Genomic DNA, 5,265 nt, shown 5'->3' with positions numbered 1-5,265 from the left:
AAATTGGAGACTGGGGTGCAGAAGGACTGTTGCAGAGAGCAGAAGTTGGAGACTGAGGTGCAGAAGGATCGTTGCAGAGAGCAGAGTTTTCACACTGAGGTGCAGAAGGACTGTTACAGAGAGCAGATGTAAAAGACTGGGGTGTACAAAGACTGTTGCAGAGAGTAGCAGTTGGAGAATGCGTCCAGAAGGACTGTTGCCGAGAGCAGAGGTTGGAACCTTGGGTGGAAAAGAACTGCTGCACAGAGTAGAGGTTAGAGACTGAGGTGCAGAAGGACTGTTACAGAGAGCAGACATTGGAGACTGGGGTGCAGAAGGACTGACACAGAAAGCAGATGTTGGTGACCTGGGTGCAGAAGGACTGTTGCAGAGAGAAGAGGTTGGAGACTGAGGTGGAGAAGGACTGTTGCAGACAGCAGATGTTGGAGACTGGGGTGCAGAAGGACTGTTGCAGAGAGCAGAGATTGCAGACTGGGGTGAAGAAGGACTATTGCAAAGAGCAGAGGTTCAAGACCGGGGTGCAGAAGGACTGATACAGAAAGGAGAGTTTGGAGACTGGGGTGCAGAATGACCATTACAGAGAGCAAAGGTTGGAGACTGCAGTAGAGAAGTACTGTTACAGAGAGCAGAGGTTGGAGACTGTGGTGGAAAAGGACTGTTATAGAGAGCAGAGGTTGGAGACTGGGGTGAAGAATAAGTGTTGTAGAGAACAGAGGTTGGAGACTGGGGTGCAGAAGGACCATTGCAGAAAGCAGAGGTTGGAGATTGGGGCGCAGAAGTATTGTTGAAGAGAGAAGAGTTTGGTGTCTGAGGTGCAGAAGGACTGTTACAGAGAGCAGAGGTTCAAGACCGGGGTGCAGAAGGACTGATACTGAAAGGTGAGTTTGGAGACTGGGGTGCAGAATGACCATTAAAGAGAGCAGAGGATGGAGACTGCAGTACAGAAGTACTCTTACAGACAGCAGAGGTTGGAGACTGCGGTGAAAAAGGACTGTTACAGAGAGCATATTTTGGAGACTGGTGTGAGGAAAGACTGTTGCAGAGAGAAGAGTTTGAAGACTGGGTTTCAGAAGGACTGCTGCAGAGAGCAGAGGTTGCAGAGTGAGGTGCAGAAGGACTGTTACAGAGAGAAGAGTTTGGAGACTGTGGTGAAGTAAGACTGATACAGAAAGCAGAGGTTGGAAACTAGGGTTCAGAAGGACTCTTACGGAGAACAGAGGTTGAAGACTGAGGTACAAAGAAACTGTTTTAGAGAACAGGTTGGAGACTGGGGTGCAGAAGGAATGTTACAGAAAGCAGCGTTTGGAAACTGGGGTGCAGAAGGATCTTACAGAGAGAAAAGTTTGGAGACTGGAGAGCAGAAGGAATTTTGCAGAGAGCAGACGTTGGAGACTGGGGTGCAAAAAGATCATTGCAGAGAGTAGATTATGGAAACTGGGGTATAGAAGGACTGTTCTAGAGAGCAGAGGTTGGAGACTGGGGTTCAGAAGGACTCTTGCATAGAGCAGTTGTTGAAGACTGATGTGCAGAAAAACTTTTACAGAGAGCAGTGTTTGGAAACTGGGGTGAAGGAATGATACTGAGAGCAGAGGTTTGAGACTGGGGTGAAGAAGGACTGTTAAAGAGAGCAGAGTTTAGAGACTTTAATGCATAAGGCCTGTTACAGAGAGGAGAGGTTGTAGACTGGGGTTCACAAGGCCTCTTACAGAGAACAGAGGTTGGAGACTGATATGTAGAAGTACTGTTACGGAGAGCAGAGTTTGGAGACTGGGGTGCAGAAAAACTGTTGCTGAGTGCAGTGTTTGGAGACTGGGGTGCAGAAGGACTGTTGCAGAGAGCAGAGTTTGAAGCCTGGCGTGTGGAAAGACGGATAAAGAAAGCAGAGTTTGTAGACTGGGTTGCAGAAAGACTGATACAGAAAGCAGAGGTTGGAGATGGGGTGCAGAAGGACCCTGACAGAGAACAGAGGTTTGAGACTGTGGTACAGAAGGACTGTTACATAGAGCAGAGTTTGGCGACTGGGGTGCACAATAAATGTTGTGGAGGAAAGAGGTTGGAAACTCTGATGCTGAAGGACCATTGCAGAAAGCATATGTTGGAGACTGGGTTTCAGAAGGATCTTAAAGAGAGCAGAGTTTGGACACTGAGATTCAGAAGAACTGTTGCAGAGAGCAGAGATTAAAGTCTGAGGTGCAGAAGGACTGTTACAGAGAGAAGAGGTTGGTGACTTCGGTGGAAGAGTACTGTTGCAGAGAGCAGATTTTAAAGACTGGGGTGAGGAAGGACTGCTGCAGAGAGCAGAGGTTGAAGACTGGGGTGCAGAAGGACTGTTGCAGTGAGCAGATGTAGCAGAGTGAGGTGCAGAAGGACTGTTACAGAGAGCAGAGTTTGGAGACTGTGGTGTAGAAGGACTGATACAGAAAGCAGAGGTTGGAGACTGGGGTGCAGAAGGACCCTTACAGAGAACATAGGTTGAAGACTGTGGTACAGAAGAACTGTTGTAGAGAACAAGTTTGGAGCTTGGGGTGCAGAGGGACCTTTGCAGAGAGCAAACTTTGGAGACTGGGGTGCAGAAGGAATGTTACAGATAGCAGAGTTTGAAACTGGGGTGCACAAGGATCTTACAGAGATGAAAATTTGGAGACTGGGGTCAGAAGGATTGGTGCAGAGAGCAAATAATGGAGAATGGGGTGAAGAAGGATAGTTGCAGAGAGTAGATAATTGAGACTGGGGTATAGAAGGACTGTTCTAGAAAGCAGAGGTTTGAGACTGCAGTGCAGAAAGGCTGTTTCAGAGGGCATTTGTTGAAGACTGAGGTGAAGAAAAACTGTTACAGAGAGCATGTTTGGAGACTAAGGTACAGGACTGATACTGAGAGCAGAGTTTGAAGACTGGGGTGCAGAAGGATCTTACAGAGAGCAGAGTTTGGAGACTGAGGTGCAGAAGGACTTCTCCAGAGAGCAGAGGTTGGAGACTGGGGTGCAGAAGGACTGTTAAAAAGAGCAGACTTCAGAGACGTGGGTGCAGAAGGCCTGTTACAGAGAGCAGAGGATGGAGACTGAGGTGCAGAAGGACTGTTACAGAAATAGATGTTGAATACTGAGGTGCAAAAAGACCATTGGCAAGAGCAGATGTTGAAGACTGAGGTGCAGAAGGACTGTTGCAGAGTGCAGAGGTTTTAGACTTGGTTGTAAAATGACTGTTGCAGCGAGCAGAGGTTGGGGACTGGGTCACCAAAGGACCTTTGTAGAGAGCAGAATTTGGAGACTGAGGTGCAGATGGCCTGTTAAAGAGAGCAGAGGTTGAAGACTTGAGTGCAGAAGGACTGATAGAAAAAGCAGTGGTTGGAGACTGGGGTTCAGAAGAAAGTTACAGAGAGAATAGTTTGGAAATTGCAGTACAGAGAAACTGTTACAGAGAGCAGATGTTGGAGAATCGGGTGCAGAAAGACTGTTGCAGATAACAGAGGTTGGAGACTTGGGTTCAGATGAACTGTCGCAGAGAACAGAGTTTGGAGACTGGCGTGCAGAAGGACCGTAGAAAAGAGCAGAGGTGGGAGACTGGGGTGGAGAAGGAATGTTACAGAGAGCAGATTTTGGAAACTGTGGTGCAGAAGGATATTCCAGAGAGCAGATTTTGGAGACTGAGGTGAAGGAGGACTGTTGCAGAGAGAAGACGTTGGAGACTGGGGTGCAGAAGAATCATTGCAGAGAGAACAGTTTGAATACTGGGGTGCATAAGGACGGTTACAAAATGCTGAGTTTGAAGACTGCGGTACAGAAAGACTGTTACAGAGAGCATAAGATGGAGACTGGGGTGCATAAAGATCATTGAAGAGGGCAGAGGTTAGAGACTGGGGTGCAGAAGGACTGATCCAGAAATCAGAGTTTGGAGACTGGGTTTTACAAGGATCTTACCGAGTGCAGAGTTTGGAGATAGAGGTGCAGCAGGACTGTTAGAGAGCACAGAGTTTGGAGACTGAGGTACAGAATGATCGTTGCAGAGAGCAGAGGTGGAGACTGTGTTGCAGAAGAATCGTTACAGAGAGCAGAGTTTGGAGATTGGGGTGCAGAAAGACTGTTAAAGAGAGCACAGGTTGGAGACTGTGGTGCATAAGGAGTGTTGCAGAGAGAAGAGGTCAGAGACTGTGGTGCAGAAGGACTGATATAGAAAGCAGAGGTTGGAGACTGGGGTTGAGAAAGACCCTTACAGAGAGCAGAGTTTGGATACTGGGGTGCAGAAAGACTGTTACAGAGAGCAGAGTTTGGAGATGGGGTGAAGAAAAATCGTTAGAGAGTGAAAAGGTTAGGAATGGGGAGAAGAAAGCCTGTTATAGAAAGCAGAGGTTGGAGACTGAGGTGCAAAAGGACTGTTGCAGAGAGCAGAGGTTTGAGACTGGGGTGCAGAAGGAGTGATACAAAAAGCACAGTTTGGAGAATGTTGTGCACAAAGACAGTTACAGAGAGCAAAGGTTGGAGAAAGCAGTACAGAAGGACTGCTACAGAGAGCAGAGTTGGGAGACTGGGGTGGAGAAGGACTGTTACAGAGACCATATGTTGGAGACTGGGGAGCAGAAGGACTGTTTCAGAGAGCGGAGGTTGGAGACTGAGGTGAAGAAGCACTGTTGCAGAAAACAGATGTTGGAGACTGGGGTGCATAATGACCGTTGCAGAGAGCAGAGGTTGGAGACTGAGGTGCAGAATGACTGTTGTAGAGAGCAGAGTTTGGAGACTGGGGTGCAGAAGGACTCTTGCAGAGACTATAGGTTGGAGACTGAGGTGCAGAAGTAGTGTTACAGACAGCAGAGTTTGGAGACTCGGGTGCAGAAGGATAGTTACAGAGAGAAGAGGTTAAATACAGGGTTGCAGAAGGATCTTGCAGAGAGCAGAATTTGGAGACGGAGGTGCAGTTGGACTGTTACAGAAAGAAGAGGTTGGAAATTGGGGTGCAGAAGGATTGTTACAGAGACCAGAGTTTGAAGATTGCGGTATAGAAAAACTGTTATAGAGAGCCGAGGATGGAGACTGGGGTGCAGAAGGAATATTACAGAGAGCACAGGTTAGAGACTGAGGTGCAGAAGGATAGATACGGAGAGCACAGGTTTGAGACTGGGGTTCAGAAGGACTGATATAGAAAGCAGAGTTTGGAGACTGGGTGCAGAAGGCACGTTACGGATAGCAGAGGTTGGAGACTGCGGTACAGAAGGACTTTTACAGAGAGCAAATGTTGAAAATCGGGAGTAGAAGTACTGTTGCAGAAGACAGA

Source organism: Ictidomys tridecemlineatus, unplaced genomic scaffold (assembly GCF_052094955.1).
Source record: "Ictidomys tridecemlineatus isolate mIctTri1 unplaced genomic scaffold, mIctTri1.hap1 Scaffold_770, whole genome shotgun sequence".
Taxonomy (NCBI): domain Eukaryota; kingdom Metazoa; phylum Chordata; class Mammalia; order Rodentia; family Sciuridae; genus Ictidomys; species Ictidomys tridecemlineatus.
Note: the sequence above shows the minus strand (reverse complement) of the source record.